General features: G+C 42.7%; 1 protein-coding gene across 4 annotated transcripts in view; it reads left to right on the forward strand.

Moving 5' to 3' along the window:
* The window catches only part of MTR (5-methyltetrahydrofolate-homocysteine methyltransferase), a 1,497,716-nt gene that overhangs the window by 403,706 nt on the left and 1,072,733 nt on the right, over positions 1-21,277 (forward strand). The gene's annotated exons all lie outside the window — the stretch shown is intronic.

A 21,277-nucleotide genomic window follows, 5' to 3' on the forward strand; every position in this document is an offset into this window, starting at 1 on the left:
AGTGCGGCCAGGTGTGCGGACGCCTGGTCTAAGTGACTGGTATTTTAGCAATCTGAAATATTAATTTGAACTGACTGATTTAGTAATCTCAGAGGTTTTCCTTTGATCTAATCCAGTGGACTGCAAACTGTGGCCCTTTGCTTGCCTTCATCTGGCCTTTGAGGCATTATTTCCCTTAACGTCTTTCAGGACAGCACTTGGGAGAGATTGACTCCTCCCCTTGCAAACAGGAAACACCTCTTCCACTAAACTTTAAAAGGAGGCTCCTTTCCACACATTGTCAGTTTTTGTGTTTCCTCCGGAGGGAACACTTCGTGGGGAAGTTAGGGCTCTCAGGTGCTGTCTTGGGAGCTCAGGTTTCCTGTGTTTTTCACCAAATTTTTGTTTTTTACTTACCTCATGAGAGCTGTTCCTCCCATCCACACCTATTGTGAAGTGCTGCTGGCTGGGCTCCCTTTCCCTCTTCATATGGGCTCAGGGTGAGTCAGACTTTCGTGGGCATCACTTCTAGGCGGCGGCAAGACAGGCGGTTGCCATTCAGTTTGTTTTTTGCTTTGGTACGCCGCCTTTTGCTTATTTTTCGCCGCCGCCATCTTGGGAAAGGCAGCGGGGCTCCATCCGCCGGAAGTGAGGCATCCGGGAAGGGGGTGGTGCCCACGGAGCAAGCGTACAGCATCATTTCCGCCGGAAATCGCAGAGGAAAAGGGGACGAACAGGGCTGGTGCTTATTTGGCGGGTCCGGTGCACTGGTGCTATTGGAGCCTGGAACCGGCGTTTTTATCCACATAACACACACAGCAAGCACTCCTCGATGGAATCGATGGCGGCAGCAAGTGGGACAGGCACCAGCAAGGCCCAGGTAAGGGGCAGTTGTATACTGTCGTCCTTTTACTGTGGGGCCCCCCCCCCTCCCAGGTGGCAGGGGCCTGTCTGGGCACATGAGGCAAGCTTTAGTTCTCACTGTGCACCTGTGGTGAGCATCATTAAAGAGAAGGACAGGTTGTCTCACTGGGATGGTCTCTCTTTTTGTCTCATGGCAGGCCAAGAGCTCTGATCCAGTGCCAAAAAGGTATATAAAAAGGGGGAAAGTGGGACTTTAAATGAAGCACCCTGAGGTGCCTCCATCCCGGTAATGAATCAAGAAAAAAAAGGGGGAATTGGGACTTTAGATTAAGCAAATGAATAGTGGAGGTAAGTTACAATATAAAATGTTTATTTAATGACATAGGTCTACAGGCATTGAAGCATGGTTCATTTCATGTATACACAAGGAGCGTGCGCAAGGGTTAAATATAAGAAGTAGAAAAAATACATGCATACCGGCATATGATCAAAATAATGGATGTATGTATATATGAGGATGGCGTGCACGTGCCAATAATGGCAGGCCTGACACCGGCACATGCACCCACAGTGGAAAAAAGGAAATGCCCTTCATGTAAAGCTAAACTACCTGAAAGATTGAAGAAGACTTTGTCAAGCCTGTATTAATTCGCTAGTTAAAGAAGAAGCTTCTTCCACTTGCGACTTGATTGCATCTGTTAAAAAAGAACTTGATGCGACTATTCAATCATTTCGCTCTTCTCTAGCAAACCCATCCCTGAGTCAGCCAACTATCTCACAGTCCTCTCAGGGCTCACTTGTAATCCCGACGGTGGAGACTGAGGCATCTCCTACCCCAGAGGGACATTCCCCCTCCCAGTCTGCAGAGGAATCTGATGAGGGGGGAGGAAGGAGAAAATTTACCTTCAAAATTTAAGTTGTCTTTAGAACAGGTAGATGGCCTGTTAAAAACAATCTATATCACACTGGGTCTGGAAGAGGAAAGAAAAGAGTTATCTCTGCATGACAAAATGTATGCAGGGCTCCGCGAACACATAAATCGCAATTTCCCAGTACACTCAGTTATTTCCGAGACCATTGAAAAGGCGTGGACAGAGCCAGAGAAAAAACCTTTCTTTCCTAAAGCCTTAAAAAGGCGTTTTCCTTTTGATGAAAATCCAGCGGCGGTTTGGAACAAAAGCCCCAAACTAGATGCTGCATTTTCCCAAGTCTCAAGGTCACCAGATTTGGCATGGGGGTGTTAAGAGATCCCATGGACAAAAGGATGGATCAAAGGGGAATCTTAAACCTGCTATGGCGACTACTGTGGTATCCAGGAATATGGAGTTCTGGTTAGATCAATTTAAGACCCATATTTCAGCAGACTCACCAAAACAAGAAATTTGGGATTCATTCTCGACTCTGACAGCCGCTGTTGTCTTTATTTCTGATGCCTCAGCCGAATCAATTAAAATGACAGCTAGATCTGCAGCCTTAGCTAACTCAGCCAGAAGGGCTCTGTGGTTAAAAATGTGGCCGGAGACGCAGCATCCAAAAATAAGCTGCGTGGGATACCGTTCCTGGGAGACTTGCTTTTTGGTCCTGACTTAGATGCAGTTCTAGATAGAACAGCTGATAAAAAGAAGTATTTCCCTATCAAAGTAAAAACAGCCAGTTAAACGTTTTTTTTTTTTTGTTCCCAAAGGGCTCAAGAACAATCCAAACCCCAGGAGAAAAGGAAAAATTGGGTATCGCAGAAGGGGAAGGGAAGAGGAAATGTCCAGTGCATACCAGTGGGGGGGAAGGCTTCAAAGTTTCCTTCCCCTTTGGGCCAGCATGACCGAGAATCAATATGTTTTAGACATGCTGTCCAAGGGTTACAGGATAGAGTTTTCGGATCGCCCTCCAGAAAGATTCTTTAACAAATTTACCAAGGGATCTAACAAAGGCCCTGGCTATGAAGAACCTTTTAAAGGATCTGAGGCACCAGAGGGTCGTGATACCAGTATCCCCAGAAGAACAGAGTCAGGGCTTCTATTCACTCATATTTTTAATAAGAAAACCATCCGGAAACTTCCGTCTTATTCTCAACCTGAAACCACTGAACAAATCGGTCCTATACAAAAAGTTTTGTATGGACTTGACTTTCACAGTCAGGAACATTCTGACAAAAGAATGTTTTATGGCATCAATCGATCTGAGGGATGCTTACCTTCATGTTCCTGTAGCACCTCAGTCCCAGAGATTCCTGAGGTTTGCGGTGAAGATGGGCAAAGAGATTATACATCTTCAGTTCAGGGCCCTTCCCTTCAGCCTGGCGTCAGCTCCGCGTATTTTTACGAAAGTAATGGCGGAAGCTCTCGCCCCTCTTCGACTCCAGGGGATTGCGGTAATCCCATATCTGGACGACCTCCTCTTTTTTGCCCCATCCAGGGAAAAGTTGCAGGGGGATCTGAACAGAGCCCACAGTCATTTGGAGTCACTAGGGTGGATAGTGAATGTGCAAAAATCGAATTTCGTTCCAGCCCAACAAGTACATTTTCTGGGTTACTTGATAAATTCGGTGAAACAAAAGATTTTTCTCCCAGAAGAGAAAAAGATCAAGGTTCAGAGGGTAGTAACGACACTACAGACAAACCAGCTGATTTCAGTCCGAAGGGTTATGTCAGTTCTGGGGTCATTAACCTCTTCTATGCCAGCCATCCAATGGTCAAGGCTGCATTTCAGGCCTCTCCAGAGGTTCCTTCTGAGAACATGGAACCACAGGACAGAGAGTCTAAATACGAAGATAAAGATCCCCTCCAGAGTCAAACGTTCACTGTGGTGGTGGAAAAGGCATGTAGTTCTACAAAGAGGTCTTCTTTGGTCTTTTCTGACCGGAAAAGTGGTCACAACAGAAGCCAGTTTGCAGGGATGGGGGGCCTACATGGGTCAGGCCTTAGCACAGGGAACATGGTCCCAGGTCGAGGCCGAAAAATCCTCAAATTGGAGAGGGCGAAAAGCGGTCGCCCTAGCATTCGCTTTCTTCTCTCAAAGCCCCATAGGGTGCCATGTCCAGGTTTTGTCAGACAATGCCACTACCATAGCCTACCTGAACAAACAGGGAGGCACAAGAAGCAGGGCTCTTCACTTACTGTCAGTAGAGATTCTGGAGTGGGCGGAAAACCACTTACTATCACTATCTGCAGTCCATCTAAAAGGCACGTTAAACGAAGTAGCGGATTATCTGAGCCGACAGAGTGCAGGAATCAGAGTGGAGTCTGAACAAGGAGGTAGACCTGTTTGCGTCAAGCAAAACGCAGCTCCCGCAATTTTTCTCCCTTCAGAGACGACCGCTCTCAGGGGATAGATGCTCTGGCGCATCTGTGGAATTTTCACCTAGGATATGCTTTTCCTCCATTCAGGTTGACTCCACTAGTGTTGAGAAAGATATAAAAAGAGAAGGTATCAATAATATTGATTACTCCATATTGGCCAAAGAGCTTGGTTTTCCCACAGTTCTACAGTTGGCAATCAAACTGTGTTGGCATCTTCCGCTCAGTCAGGATTTGTTGATTCAGGGGCCAGTACATCATCCAGATGTAGGCAGGTTAAAGCTCGCTGGCTGGTATCTGAGGAGCAATTGCTGAGGAGCAAAGGCTTTTCAGAAAAGTTAATAACTACATTGCTTTCTAGTACGAAAAAGGTAACCAGGGGTATTTACGCCAAAGTATGGAAAGTCTATGTTTCTTTCTGTCATTCAGACCATAGGGAGGTTAAAGACCTAGTTTCTGTGCTAGAATTTTTGCAAAAAGGTGCAAACAAAGATCTTGCGGTCAGCACTCTTAAAGTGCAAGTGGCCACCTTGGGAGTTTATCTGGAGAGATCATTATCTTCAGAAACTCTAATCATGAGATTTTTCAAAGCACTTTCCAGGTCAAGACCGGTCCCGGTAGGACGTTTTCCAAATTGGGATCTCTCGGTGGTTCTACAAGCTCTTGTAAAAGAACCATTTGAGCCTTTACAGACCATTTCCCTAAAGAATTTAACTTTGAAAACTTTTTTTCTGGTCGCAATTACTTCAGCAAGAAGGATTAGTGAACTGCACGCCCTATCAGTAAAGGAGCCTTTTTTGTCAGTTTTTCCAGATAAAGTTGTCCTTAAGGTAGACCCAGGTTTTTTGCCAAAAGTGGTAAGTTTTATTAACAGGTCTCAGGAAATTATTCTCCCAACTTTTTGTGCTAACCCTTCGGGTAAAAAGGAAGAGCAGATCCACAACTTGGACGTAAGACGTATCCTTTTACATTATTTGGAAGTAACAGGAGGGTTTAGAGCTTCAGATTCATTATTTATTCTTTTTTTTGGAAACAAAAAAGGCCACCAAGCATCAAAAGGATCTTTGGCTAGATGGCTTAAGACAGCTATTTCTGTAGCCTACTTTCAGATGGGTTTATCTCCCCCGCTGGGAATTAGGGCTCATTCAACGAGGGCCCAGGCCACTACATGGGCAGAAAGAGCTGGTGCCACCCCAGATCAGATTTTGTAAGGTGGCTACGTGGTCAAGTTACTTAACATTTGTCTGTCATTACAGAGTGGATCTCCTGTCAGCAGGGGATCAGGCTTTTGGCAGAAAGGTTCTGCAGGCTGTGGTCCCTCCCTAGGGGGGTAAGTCTCTATTATCCTCTCAAGTGCTGTCCTGAAAGGGGAAGTTAGGGAAAATTCAAGTTAAACTTAAAGTTAGACTTACCGGTAACTTGTTTTCAAAGTCTTTCAGGACAGCAGCATCCTGCCCTATTTGTGTGTGTATGTGTGTGTGTGTATATATGTATGTGTGTATATATGTGTGTATATATATATATATATATATATATATATATATGTATATATGTGTGTGTGTGTGTGTATGTATGTATGTATGTATGTATATATATATATATATATTTACTTATACTGTGACTAATCATATCTCGATTATGTGTTCCGGTTTGGGGCCGGAGGTTCTCTACTACTACTGACAATGTGTGGAAAGGAGCCTCCTTTTAAAGTTTGGTGGAAGAGGTGTTTCCTGTTTGCAAGGGGAGGAGTCACTCTCTCCCAAGTGCTGTCCTGAAAGACTCTTGGAAAACAAGTTACCGGTAAGGCTAACTTGAATTTTCTGCCACTGACACCAAGGATGGGATATAATTCCTTCCACTGACAGCAAAAAATGGGGCAATATTCCTCCCACTGACGTCAACCATTTCTCTCCCGAATACGAAAAATTTGTCATTGTTTAGGTTTACTCCCACTGGCCACTAAGGACTACAGTGGGAGGGGCTAAGCGGAGAGCAGAGTAGTCACTTGACCTCCCGACTGATGTCAGAGGGGGATCTCAGCCCCTCTCACTGTTGCCTTTAGATTGGGGAAGGAGAGCGCCCTGACTGGCCAGAAATTATCTGGAAAAAGGCATTTACAGACACAATTTTATACAAACCTATACACAGTGTAGGATGGCTTAGTAAAACTGAGGTGCTGGCAGTAATGTTTAACTTTATTTAACTAGCTACTAATAGCGGCAGGAGGGGCACGGAGGAGACGGCTTACACACAGGCGCTGACAGGCAGGGAGGGGGAGAGAGACACGTAACCTGACCATGGTAATTATAGATCAGTAGCCATAATTACCGTGGTCAGAGTACTAAAGGGGGCACAGGAATAGGCAGGATCAACCAGGTTTTTTACATCATAGAGGGACAGATTAGACAGCACAAGCAGTGTGCTGTTTAACCTGCTATAAGGGAACTGATTCCTTGCTTCATATAGTTATTACTCTAATTATTTGAATGTAAATTGGATTTGCTCCTTTTCTTCCTTCTGCTCTTGTTGTCTCTGTTGCCTACCTTTTGCTTTTGGTCTAAGTAATTTCTCCTCTTTTATGTAGTGTGTTTGTTTTTTTTTTGTTTTTTTGTTTGCCAACATTTTTATTGTATTGGGGAGGTCTTGAGAATTCCAAGCGGTACCCCCTCCTTACAATTCCCAAAACAAATTGACTGGAGGAGACCTCCTCCCACTGTGGGAGGAAAGCCTCCGGTCCTCCTCACCACAGTCAAATTGTCATTGAGTTTTGGGGGGCTGGTCAGGAGGGTGAAAAATTTTCTGACCCTCAAACCTATGGGCCCTAAAGGAGTCTTTGAGTGTGAGACCCTTTCTTTCCTGAACCAATAGTTTGTGCCTGTCTGGAAAGGACTTCTTTCTATCCGCAGTGTGATCTAGCACAGCTTCCAGCCCAGGAGCAAGTAAGAGAAATGCCACACCTTGACTTGAGGCCCTATCCCCCTGCCAAATCTTAACCGCTTCCGGACCACATACCGTATATATATACTGCGGCAGTGAAGCCTGGCTGCACAAAAGCAAGTACCTGTGCGTGATTTTGTGCTCGCAGTGTAGAGGGTGCGCACGCGCCGCTCCCGCTGTAATTGGACACAGTGGAAGCCATGGCAGCCACGATCTGCCAGTCGTTCTGTGGAAAGCCGGAACATCGGTGTGCCTATAGAAACAAGGCAAACCGCTGATCTGTCAGGGAGCAAAGGAGAAATCTTGTGTTTCAGCTAAGCTGAAACACGATCTCTTTTCCTCCAGTATATACATCCCCCACACAGTAAGCACCTCCCAGGGACACACTTAACCCTTTGATTGCCCCTAGCGTTAACCCCTTCCCTGTCAGTGTCATTTATACTGTGACATTGTGCATTTTTTTTTTTTTTTTAGCGCTGATCACTGTATTGGTGTCACTGGTCACTTAGTGTCCAATTTGTCCGCAATGTCACAATCCCGCTAAAAATCCCTGATCACAGCCATTACTAGTAAAAATGCCAAAAAATCTATCCCATAGACACGATAACTTTTGCAAAAACCAATCCATATTTTTTTTTTTACCAAAAATGTAGCAGAATTTATATTGGCCTAAACTGATGATGAAGAAATTTCATTTTTTTCACTTTTTTTTAAATTGGGAATGTTTTATAGCAGAAAGTAAAAAAAATCTATATTTTTTTTATTCAAAATTTTTGGTCTTTTTTTGTTTATAGCGCAAAAAATAAAACCCGCAGAGGTGATCAAATACCACCAAAAGAAATCTCTATTTGTGGGGAAAAAAAGAACATCATCAATTTTATTGGAGTACAGCGTACCGTATCACAAAAATTGGCCTGCCCAGGAAGTGGGTAAAACCTTCCGGAGCTGAAGTGGTTAAGCCGCAAGGCCTTTCTGACAAATTGGCTAGAGCACAAGACCTAGCGGACAGACTCTGCGATACAAGCTTACCCCCCAAAGGAGTATAGTGAAGGAAAATAAGATGGTCCCCGCTTCAATCTACACCTGCACCTGTGAAAGCCAGTATTCTAAATTGCAGGCCACCGCTGTGACCGCCATTGGTGGCTTTAGATTTCCCACAGATGAATCCTAGGTCTTTTTTCTTTTCCAATATTTTTATTCAGAATTTTACAAAAGATATAAAATTCAATTTTTACATGTTTTGTTTAAGGTGTTAGAACAGATAACAAGTTATTTATACATAATAACCAAAAAAGAAAGAAATAGGAAGGTTACACAACACCTAAGCACATATTGTTATTAATTCCTTAATGTGTTTCATGTATAGCATGGGGAGTCGCAGGGGGAGGATCTCACTCCCCGACTCCTACCTGTTGCAACCTTCTAATTTAACTCCAAGATCAGCCCTAGGGCCTCGATTAACCCTGTAATCTTCGAGGGTTATTTTATATAGTAAGGAAAAGAGGAAGAAAGAAATAAGAAAGTGAAAAGTAGAGGGTAGAAGAAGGTGAGAGAGGTGCACTCCTGTCTTGGAGCGAGGGATTCCTAATATTCCCATCGCTTTATGTATTCGAGATGTATTTTATCCAAGGGTCCCATATTCTTTCGAACAAAGTCATTTTGTCATTTAAGATAGCAGAAAGACGTTCATTAACCATGATCCAAGACAGTTTAGATTTTATGAGATGAAAGGGGATCGTTGAAGACTTCCAAGATTTAGCTATCGCTATCCTTGCTGCTACAAATATAAAGGTTATGAGTTTCCGCATGTGTTTCGATGTTCCTTCTACTGGGCGTCCCAACAGTGCCTGTGAGGGTGACTTGATAAGGTTCACTTGGGTTAATGAGTAGATAAAGTTGTATGTGCGGATCCAAAATCTACGCACTTTTGGGCAAGTCCACCAAGTGTGTACCATGGTGCCTTCAGTGTTGCATCCCCTAAAACACTGTGGGGAGGCCCCTGGAACAAACGCTGCCACTCTCGCTGGGACCAAATACCATCTCATCAGGACTTTATAGTTTGCTTCTATCAAGGAAGTATTAATATATGATTTGGATGCCTGCAGAGACAGTTTGTTCCAGTCTTCAACTGTTAGACTAATATCTATATCTTGTTCCCATTTTTGCATGTAAAACAATTTCTGAGAGGTTGATGTTAAGATACTATATATCAATGAAATATGACCCGAGTGTTTGTCTATGGTTCTGCAAAAATTTTCCATTTGGGTGGATTTAGTTAAATCTGAGATACGGTTCAATGTAGTTAAGAAGTGCGCTATCTGGGCGGTATATAGCGGTATATTTCTGAATTTGGTAATTGGTACTTTTCTTGCAGAACCTGTTTCGACATAACCCCTCTATGGTCGCATAGATCGGCTATCCGTAGCAATCCCTTGTTGGTCCACCATTTAAATTCATGGGGGCGGAGGCCCGGGGTGAATATAGGATTATCTAATATTGGAGCCAATGGGACATGTGGAGATTTAAAATTGTAGGTAGTAGCCAGTCTATCCCACAAGTTTAATGAAAAGGATAAAGTCGGACACATTATTGTCGGTCTATCCTTCGTTTTCATTCACATTAGGTGACTAATCTCCTTATTTGGAAATAAGGCTGTTTCCATTGTCATCCAAAGTGGATTTGATTGTCGGGTATGGAAGCGAACTAACTGAGATAATTGCACTGCATGATAATATTTTATCAGGTCTGGTACTCCCAGACCACCTTTTAATTTAGGAGAATATAATGTTCGTCTATTCACCCTGGGCCTTTTATTCCCCCAGATAAACTCCAGAAGTTTATTCCGGAATCTCGCCAGGTCTGCTCTATCTATTGCTATGGGAAGAGTCCTAAACAAGTATATTACTTTCGGTAGAATAGTCATTTTAACTGAGTACAGTCGACCGAACCAGGATGGAGGATTGTTTGACCATCGTTTGAGATCCTCCAATAATTTTTTGAACAGTGGGGGATAATTGTATTTGTATAATGTGGCTAGTGCCACTTAAATTTGTATGAGTTTCGTAAGGCACGGATTATATGTGTTGGTAATAGCACATTAAGGGCTTGGGATTTCAAGTGGTTTACTTTTAGGCCTGTGATTAAAGTAAATTGTTTTAGTAACATGTGCAAAGTGGGTAGCGTGGTAATTGGGGAGGAGAGGAGCAGCAACAGATCATCTGCGAATAACGCGCACTTATGTTCCCTGTCACCACAATTAACTCCTTGTATATCTGGATGGGCTCGTATCTTAATAGCTAATGGTTCTAATGCCAAAATGAACAATAAGGGGGATAATGGACATCCCTGCCTGGTTCCCCTGCATATGTCTGTAGGTTGAGACCAAAAACCCTTGACAACTAGATGTGCTGTGGGAGTTCTATAAATATTTTCTAGTGTCCTCAAGAAATTTGGGCCAAACCCATAGCGTTTCAGTGAAAAATAGATAGTCCCATGACAGGGAATCAAAGGCCTTGTGTAAGTCCAGAGAGATCAAAAGCGCTCCTCTCCGACCCCTCCCATCCCATCCTGAGTTCAATGCAGATATTATATCAATAATTCGTCTGGTCTGGGGCCTGTCGATTGGGGACGAATCCCACCTGGTCTGGGTGAATATATTTTGATATAAACTAATTCATGCGTGTGGCCAATATTTTTGTCATTATCTTCAAATCTAAATTAATTAGTGAAATTGGGCGGTATTTTGCGCAATCTCCATGATCCTTATTTGGTTTAGGTATTATATGAATGTAGGCATTGTTTTAATATGTTGGAAGTGGGTTTCCTTTTCTTCGTTAAAAAAGGAGCATAAATGGGGAACCAATACTTCTGTGTATTTACGGTAGTAATGTCCAGAAAAACCATCTGGACCTGGTGCTTTGGAAGGGTTTGTGTTTAATAGCTGTGGCAACTTCCCCTGCTGTGAACTCCGCCTCCATTAGTTCTGTGTGGTCCTGATCTAGTGTGGGCAATGTGATGTCGCTAAGGAACTCCTCAGCTTTGGTTTTATGAAGAGGTGTAGGGGCATCGTACAATTTAGAATAGAAAGTATAAAATTCCTGCAGTATTAGCTGTGGGTTCTGTGTAGTCTGACCATTTTGTAATCGTAATTTAGGTAGGGCTGGTGTGAATGGTCTAGGAGTTAGTTTCCTAGCTAAGAGTTTATTAGGTTTATCTCCCATAGTATAGTATCTATGTCTGGACCATCTTATGCTTTTTTCTGCTTTTGTGGTAAGGCTCAAATTAAGGGCTGTACGAGCCGTATCAATCTGATCTCTGAGATCAATAGACTGATTTGTCTTGTGTTCCTGCGTGAGACGTTGTAGTTCCTCAGTTTGTTGTTTTATCGTGTGTTCGCGCTCCCGTTTCGCTCTAGAGGCTAGCTGAATCAGCTTACCTCGGATGGTGGCTTTATGTGCCGCCCACGTTATAATCGGGGAAGGGGATGAGGGAAGGTTGTCCCGAAAATACTCTTTAAGATCTAGCTCTATTTCCTTCGCATTAATGGGATCATTCAATAAGGATTCGTTTAATCGCCACGACGACGGTTGTGATTTTGACCAAGCCATGGGAATGATTTTGGTAGATGAAACAAACGAAAGTAGCGAGGAAAGTGTAAATAGATGATCTATTCGGGAGTATGTTTTGTGTACATGGGAATAGAATGTATAGTCTCTGGACGTGGGGTGGGCATTTCTCCATATGTCAATCAAATCATAGCTATGGAGCAGGCGGGCAATCTCTCCGCTTTGTTTTGGAGTATGTTTTAGGATAGTTTTTCCTGGGTTAGATTTGTCTAAAATTTGATCTAATGAGGTATTGCTATCTCCTCCCAATATCACGTGTCCCTCCACATGAGGCATTATAGTTGTTAACATTGTGCGCAAAAACTGTTTTTGTCCTGTGTTGGGGGCATAGTAAGAGAGTAATGTAACCACCTTGTCATGTATTTTCCCCTTAGCCATGATATAACGCCCTTCCTTGTCCCGAATAATGTTAGTGGGTGAAAATCGTACATTTTTTGCTATGCAGATTGCTACTCCCCGTTTTTTGTCCGGTCCATTTGATAGAAAGAACGTGGAGTATCGTGCATGCAAATATTTAGGGGGCAGACGTTTTCGAGAAATGCGTCTATTGAAGTAATAAAACATCAATTCCCATTTTATGGTATTGTTGGAAGGCCTTAGTTCGTTTAACAGGGGAATTCAATCCCTGTATATTATGTGTTAATACGGTGTATTTAGTGGAGGATCTACTGGTCATAAGTGTTCGGTAAACTGTACTTACGTTTTAGAGGTCTTCTCAGATGTGTATAAGGAACCCATTTCTGTTTCAGGAGTGCATTAAGAGAGAAAGAAGTTAGAAGGAAAAAAAGAAAATAGATAGGGTTAGATATATATTGCATTTTGTTCTTTAAACTAGAACAATAACAATTCAACAGTGATTGTAAAAGTAAAAAATAACCATCGCACTGTTTAACAGTACGAACCTGGGGATATTCAACCCCATTATGTTGTAAAGTTGCCTCCACTCGTGGAGTAGAGGCAAGTTCACCACAAGTGGCATGCGTTACTGCCCTGACCTTCCTCGTGCTGTGACTGAAAGGGACTTAAAGAAAAAATGGGGGGGGGGGAAGGGAAATTCCAAAATGAAGAGCAGGGTCAAAAAAATAAACAAGGGGGGCAGGGAAAGGAGCGTAGCATGTCAAAAATAGTGGGCAGACGCTCTAGCGCAGTGTTCGCCTTATTAGGCATTAAGGCAGTCTATTCTCAACAGGTAAGTATTCTTCAGTAGGTTTTGTCCAAATCTTGGCAAGGTTTGCCTGAGCAGTGTGGGTAATGACCTATGAAGGTCTCTGTTAAGCATTCAGGTGAAAGGCTGCGATTTCCTTGAATTAGACCTTCTCTGTTGAGACCATAGGGGTGAGACCAGACGACCATCATTATTTGGGGAATCAGGATGATGTGAGTCTCTATTATTCCCAATTCTAGAAGTAACTCCTCTCCAGACTGGGAACTAGCGAATGAATGCGACTTCCCTCTGTAAGTAAAGGACAGTCTGAATGGAAAAGACCAGCGATATTTGATCTGATGATTAATCAAGTGTGTCAGCAGAGGTTTCAGTTGTCTTCTCTTCTGGATCGTCGCCTGTGATATGTCTGCGAAGATCTGGATTTTATTTCCTTGTAACGAAATATCTCCTTTGTTTCTTGCTTCCAGCATTATTTTCTCTTTAACCCGATAAAAGTGTGGTTTGACTATCACATCACGGGGCAGACCGTCTGGTCTAGGAGCTGTGAGAGCTCTGTGAACTCTATCTAATTCCAGCTGATGAGTAGCAATATCGGGTATTAGATCCTTCATCAAAGTATGAATAACATCCTCCAGATCATTTATTGACTCGGGAAGACCTCGCACGCAAAAATTATATCTTCTTGACCTATTTTCCAGGTCCTCAATCTTCGTATTAGCTTGATCCAATTGGTCTTGTAGTGATGATAACATTCTGGTATTTTGGTTAACTCTTTTTACGGTACCATCCATTTTGGATTCTATGGTGTCTAACCTCTCTCCTATGGTTTGAAAGTCATCTTTTATCCCAGTAGTAATTGTGCAAGCTTTGGAAAGTTCCTGTTGAAGGAGAGCAGAGAATCTAGCAAGCAGGACAGCATCTCCTGAATAAGCAGTAGGCACAGATGTTTGAGGCTGTATTGAGCTATTTTGGCTCAATGCTATCTCTGCTAGTTCTGCCATTTGTCTGTGGATGAGGCAGGAGAATTATTAAACAGCACCGCTCTGTCTGGGGTGACAGACAGGGGGAACATGTTCAAACAGGCTTCTTGGGAGGTCAGGGGTTCTTCCTGGGACTGGGATGAGAAGGGGTCCCGTCCCAATCCATCCATGGATACATCTGGATGTGAGAGGGTTGATTGCTGTGGCGCCATCTGAGTGAGAGGAGGCCTTAGCTGCTGTGTTTGGGCGCCTATTTTCTCCTGGTCCATCTGGTGTAGTGGAGGTGCTGTCTGAGGGGAATATTGCTGGGACTGGGGGCTACCCCACTCTTCTTCCTCTGTCCCCTGCATCTTACTGGACTCTGGTGCCTGCCTGTCCGTGCTGAATCCACCTCTGTAAGCTCCCCTCTGCCTCCCCGCTGCCATCTTAGTCTGAGGAGACTGCTGCTGGGCACGTGTGGAGCGGGACTGTTGTGGCTGTTTTTTCCCTTTTTTTGAACTCCCCGCTGCCCCCCGCCTCATGGTCCGTTCCCGGGATATGGATCGACTGTTCGGTGGCGATCCGGGCGTCCCTTCTGGCTGATTTTAGCTTCTTTCAGGTCAGGGCTTGCGGAGCACGGTTACTGCATGACCTGCTCCGGTGCCGCGCGCATGCGCACTTTTATCCTAGGTCTTTTTTAAAAGAGCGTCCATCCTCTTGTCCATTGAATCTGATAAAGTCCTCAAAAACCTGGTCAGTCTGCCTGGACACCTGGGAAAACGTTGCGTCCAGCTTTGGATTCTTGTTCCAAACAGATGCCAAATCCTCCGAAAACGGAAACCTACGCTTCAGCGCCCTCAAGAAGATGGATTTTCTTTCAGGATTGTGCCACTTTTTATAATTAGTTTTTTGTTGAATTTTATGTTTTCAACAAAACAAAGGAACAGAAGGAAAAAAAATACATTGTGTTTTCTGGTCAGGGATATCCATATGCAACATTATTGCCACATAGGGCAATGGGTAACATTCTACTAACAATACAGATTTATAAGGGAAGACTGTATCGAGTATTCTTGACAATACGTTACTAGAGCAAGAACTAAACAATAACTCATTGACTACACCAATCCATCCATGGTTTCCATGAGTTGTCAAACAATTCCCATTTACCTGTCCTGATAGATGAGGATCTTTCATATGAATAATTCAGCTTCATTAAGGCCTCAGATTTATTGGGAGCTTGGGGCATCTTCCAATGCCTAGTTATGGTTGTTCTTGCTGTTAGAAAAACGTGGGCAAACACTGTTCAGAATGATGTGGACGGGATTTAATCTATTAGTAAATTTAGAATGACTAAAGCTTGACTGGGCTTTATCAAAAATCCAGTTATATCAGATAGTAATTTAAATATCTCTCTCCAAAAACTAGTGGGGGTTTTGCAGCTTTAAAAAATATGGTATAGATTACCGAACTGTCCACATCCTCTCCAGCAGAGAGCCAAATGGTTAGATGAGAATTTGGACAATTGGTACAGTTAGATACCATCTTGTTACTCATTTTTGAAGTAATTCTCAGTGATTTACGCAATGGGAAGACCTTGTAAATGTACCTAAGCAAGACCATGGGTGGACAGGAACACAAATTACCTGTTTTGAGGTAATTGTGGAGGTGTGTTTCATGAACTTGAAAATCCATTAATTTTTTTCAACGGATGTTGGCTCAAACTTGTCTTGCATAGACACGGCCGCACAAAGTTGTCAGAAAATCCAAACGTTCTGAACGCGGTGACATAAAACACGTACGCCAGGACTATAAACGGGGCAATAGCCAATAGCTTTCGTCTCTTAATTTATTCTGAGCATGCATGGCACTTTGTGCATCAGATTTGTGTACACACGATCGGAATGTAACCGATCGGATTTTGTTGTTGAAAAATTTTATAGCCTGCTCTCAAATTTTGTGTCAGAAATTCCGACGGAAAAAGTCAGATGAAGCCCACACATGATCGAAATTTCCGACAACAAGCTCCGGTCGCACATTTTCCATCGGAAAGTCCGACTGTGTGTACAGGGCATTAGTAGTGTCTCAAGAAATGAGATAGGCCATCGGTACATCAGGTGTGAAAATGTTCACTGATTGGTACCATAGCTTGTAGACCAAATATTATACATGTATTTGGATTATTTTTTACCAACAAAGTGTAGCAGTATAAATTTTAACAGAATTTTATGAAGAAAAATTACTCGTTTGCAAAATGTTATAACAAAAATTTGTTTGTTTTTCATTTAAAGCACAAAGAATAAAAAATCATTGCTGATTAAGTAGCGTCAAAATAAAGCTTGTGTGAAAAAAAGTGTTGCATGACTAAGTAATTGTCATTCACAGTGTGAGAGCACTGAAAGGTGAAAATTGGTCTGGGCAGGAAGGAGGTATAAGTGCCCAGTAGGCAAGTGGCAAGTTAGAATACAGCACCAGCTTGGGCTCAGAAAAATAGCCCACTAATGCACATGCAGCAGACTGGCTCTGAAAGTTAAGTGCATCCAGCTTCCCTGTAAGGTCCCTTCCACATGGGGCAGGCTCCTTTGGAGTCCACCTGCTCAGCAGGGCAATCTGTGCACTGAGCAGGCTGATGACTGGTCCATGTCCATTCTGCTTATGCAGAGTAAATAAAATAATGGGGTGGACAACTACACTGGAAATTAGGTTTAATGTTGAAAAATGTAAAGTAATGCATTTGGGTGCTAAAAATACAAATGCAAGGTACTCGCTAGTGGCAGAACCTCTGGGGGAATCTAGGATGGAAAGGGACCTGGGGGTCCTAGTAGATGACAGGCTCACCAAGCTGCTTCAAGCAAAGCTAACAGAATATTGGCATGCATTAAGAAAGGGGATTCACTGCAGAGATAAAATAATTCTCCCACTCTACAAAACTCTGGTCCGGCCGCATCTTGAGTATGCAGTCCAGTTCTGAGCACCAGCCCTCAAGAAGGGTGTGCTGGAACTGGAGAGAGTCCAGAGAAGCGCAACAAAGCTAATAAAGGGACTAGAGGATGTCCGCTATGGGGAAAGACTACAAGCATTGAACTTAATCTCTCTGGAGAGAAAAAGCTTGAGAGGGGATATGATAGCGATGTACAAATACTGTACTGGTGACCCTAGCATAGTGGAAAAACTTTTCAGTAAAAGGGAATTTAAAAAGACAAGCTGCCATTCACTGAAATTGGAAGATAATCGGTTTAGCCTTAAACTGCGTTGAGGGTTCTTTACTGTCAGAGCGGTATGGATGTGGAATTGTCCACAAGCAGTGGTACCAGCAGGGAGCGTCAGTGGTATAAAAAATATTAGATAGGCACCTTAACGATCAAAACATACAAGGATATACGATGTACTATTGACATAAACACAAGTACACACCTCAGGTTGAATTGGATGGACTGCTGTTTTTTTTTTTTTTTTTTATCCCAACCTTACTGACTATGTAACTATGGATTATGCTTAATGAAAAAAAATGTGAGTGTTCTGCAGGATAAACAAATACTTTTTGATAAGGTATGGAAGCCTTGGCTTACTTATTTACAAGTACCTGGTTTTTAATGGCTATTGGATATGTGGTCGGTGGGGAGCTTCTGAATGGACGGTATTATTTTCCCTTTAATTTCTCTTCTCCTCTTCCTCTTTTTTTTCTTCTTTTTTTTTTTTTTTTCCTTTTGCCCATATTTTTTATTAGTATTTTTCTTAGAGTGTACAGAATGGTGCTTGGGGTCATTGTCTTGTTGGAAGGTAAACCTTCGGCCCAGTCTGAGGTCCTGAGCACTTTGGAGAAGGTTTTCATCCAGGATATTCCTGTACTTGGTCGCATTCATCTTTCCCTCGATTGCAACCAGTCATCCTGTCCCTGCAGCTGAAAAACACCCCCACAGCATGATGCTGCTGCCACCACCATGCTTCACTTTTGGGACTGTATTGGACAGGTGATGAGCAGTGCCTGGTTTTCTCCACACATACAGCTTAGAATTAAGGCCAAAAAGTTCTATCTTGGTCTCATCAGACCAGAGAATCTTATTTCTCACCATCTTGGAGTCCTTAAGGTGTTTTTTTATCAAACTCCATGTGGGCTTTCATGTGTCTTGAGAGGCTTCTGTCGGGCCACTCTGCCATAAAGCCCCAACTGGTGGAGGGCTGCAGTGATGGTTGACTTTCTACAACTTTCTCCCATCTCCAAACTGCATTTCTGGAGCTCAGCCACAGTGATCTTTGGGTTCTTCTTTAACTCTCTCACCAAGGCTCTTCTCCCCCAATAGCTCAGTTTTACCGGACGGCCAACTCTAGGAAGAGTTCTGGTTGTCCCAAACGTCTTCCATTTAAGAATTATGGAGGCCACCGTGCTCTTAGGAACCTTAAGTGCAGCAGAAATGTTTTTGTAACCGTGGCCAGATCTGTGCCTTGCCACAATTCTGTCTCTGAGCTCTTCAGGCAGTTCCTTTGACCTCATGATTCTCATTTGCTCTGACATGCACTGTGAGCTGTAAGGTCTTATATAGACGGGTGTGTGGCTTTCCTAATCAAGTCCAATTAGTATAATTAGTGGGACTGCTTTAGCAGTCCCACTATTGTTGTTCATTTTATTTATTAGTGGGAATGCTTAAGCTTTTTTTCTACTATTTATACTTTTTAAAATAAGCTTTTTAACACTTTTTTTTACCATTGAAGTCAATGAGAGCATGCTTCAAATCTTCTTCCGCTCCCAAAAGTTTCAGCTCCTTCATACTTTCACCTACAAAATATTCAGCTATCTGGCTATATCTTTTCAGTTTGATATCTTTTACAGTTTTAGTGAAAAAGCTGTTTGTTTAGTGGTCATTTCAGGAAATTTTAGCTATTAAACACAGTGTAGTGTGCTGCTTTTGTTGCCATGGTTACCAAAGCTTCTGTTATACACAGTGTTGGGCAGTGGGGGAGGTGGCTGGAGCATCTCAGCTCTGATTACAGAGTCCGGGGGAGGGGACAGACACACCATGTACTGATTTATAATAGAGGAATATGATGGGGCAGTTTTGATGGGGCAGTTTTGATGGGGCAGTTTTGATGGGGCAGTTTTGATGGGGCAGTTTTGATGGGGCAGTTTTGATGGGGCAGTTTTGATGGGGCAGTTTTGATGGTGGCAGTTTTGATGGTGGCAATATGATGGGGACAATTTTGATGGGGGCAGTTTTGATGGTGGCAATATGATTGGGCAGTTTTGATGGTGGCAATATGATGGGGCAGTTTTGATGGTGGCAATATGATGGGGCAGTTTTAATGGTGGCAATATTATGGGGCAGTTTTGATGGGGCAATTCTGATGGGGCAGTTTTGATGGGGGCCGTTTTAGCAATTCAGCTATTCTGCATTTCCACGCATTTTCCCCAGGAAATGCATTTTCTAGTTAAACACAGCTGGACTCAAATGAAGGTGTAGAACCATCTCAAGGATGATCAGAAGAAATGGACAGCACCTGATTTTAAATATATGTGTCACAGCAAAGGGTCTGAATACTTAGGACCATGTGATATTTCAGTTTTTCTTTTTTAATCTGCAAAAATGACAACAATTCTGTGTTTTTCTGTCAATATGGGGTGCTGTGTATACATTGAGGAAAAAAATTAACTTAAATGATTTTAGCAAATGGCTTCAATATAACAAAGAGTGAAGGGGGTCTGAATACTTTCTATCCCCACTGTAAATGTATTAGGCATTGTTTGCAGGGATTTGAAGTATGCGTAGAGGATGGGTATAGGTAGGGTTCTAAAAAGGTAAAGTATTTGTGGTAAATGAATCATCTTGAAAGCTGCTAATCTCCCAGACCAGGATATTTTGTTTTGTTTATTGGAGAACACTTTGTAATTAGTTTGTAAAAGGCCTTTCAATGTTTTCGTGAGCTGGATGCCTAAGTATGGTATGTTGTTCTCACCCCTGGTGAATGGAAGTTGGATTTGTAGTAGGTTCCTCATTGTGGCAACTAGACCTAATTCAAGTATGAGTGACTTTTTCGTTCACGTTGTAATAAGATATTCTACTGAACCATTTGAGGGTGGTTTGTATTTCTGTCAGGGAGGTGTTCGGGTTTGTGACCATGAAGATGGCATATTAGCAAATAAACTAATTTTGTGTGGTTCTATCTATTGTGAAGCCAGAGCTCTTAAGGATAGTTCTGATGTGTTCTGATAGTGGTTCCATGAGTAGATTAAATATTAAAGGAAATAATGGGCACCCTTGTGTGCCATTATGTGGAATGGTTGGGATAGCATTTCTGCATAGTAAACTTTCACTTAGGGGTTTGTGTAGAGGGCCAAGATTGCCTGGAGTATTCTACCACTGATACCAAATCTGATGAGGACTCTATGGAGATAGGTGCAGTGAATCCTATTGAACGTCTTCTCGGCATCTAATGATAGAAGCAGAGAAGGCGTTCCACTAGACTCAATGTCTATAAGTGGATCAAGGTTAGGGGAATGTCATACAGTCGATTGGCTATAGTTTTTGCATAGATTTTTAGGTCTAGGTTTAATAAGGAGATCGATTTGAAATTTGAGTGGGTGTTTGGTTCTTTTCCTGGTTTTATCATCCTGTGAGTATTATCCTTGCTTGTAGCATTTTGGAAGGAAATGAAGCAGAGGAGGTAGCGTCATTGAATACAGAGGGGTTAGTAAGTGGGAGAATTGCTTGTAATATTCACTGGTGAGCCCATCTGGTTCAGGGGCTTTTCCTATGGGGAGGAAATTGATTGCCAATTGGAGCTCAGTGGCTGTAAATGGCTTGTTTAGGGATTTTATTTGTTTTTCATATAGAGTTGGTAGTTTGATGTGGTTTAGAAAGGTATCAATATCCTCAGTGGAAGTTTGATGTGTCAGAGGGTCTAGGTTAATGGTGTATAGGTCGCTATAGTATGCACTGAAGGCATCTGCAATACTGTAGCTTGGGGATTTCTTTTCTTTGGTGTGAGGGTGAAGCAAATATGCTATTTTGGCTTTGGCCTGGTAGCCTTTAAGGCGTTGAGCTAGGGCCTTTCCTGACTTGTTGGAGGTGGAATAGGCTGTAGCCTTTAATTTGCGCTGTATTTTTTGAAGGAATGTATGAGTAGAGTTCTGAGCTCTTCTCTGAGGATGAGAGACACAAGTGTCTCTGAAATCGCCCCCGAAGTCGGGACTGACCTATGGGAATGAAATTGTGCGAGTTCAGCTGAACTCACACAATTTAATTTCCGCAATCAGTTTGAACCTAGGCTTAAAGTGGAAGTCCACCCTAACACTTAAATTCTCACCCTGCAATCATTAATGTGAGCCAAGTTCAGCCTTATGCCTCAAAATGGAAAAAAAAAAAACTGTTTTTCTACCTTTATTTTTGCAGTATCCAGTGCCGTCACATGACTTCAATTCTACTTCCTTTTGAGTGTAAAACCAGTCAGTGGATGTGGTTA

This window comes from Aquarana catesbeiana, linkage group LG04 (assembly GCF_042186555.1).
Source record: "Aquarana catesbeiana isolate 2022-GZ linkage group LG04, ASM4218655v1, whole genome shotgun sequence".
NCBI classification, from domain to species: Eukaryota; Metazoa; Chordata; class Amphibia; order Anura; family Ranidae; genus Aquarana; species Aquarana catesbeiana.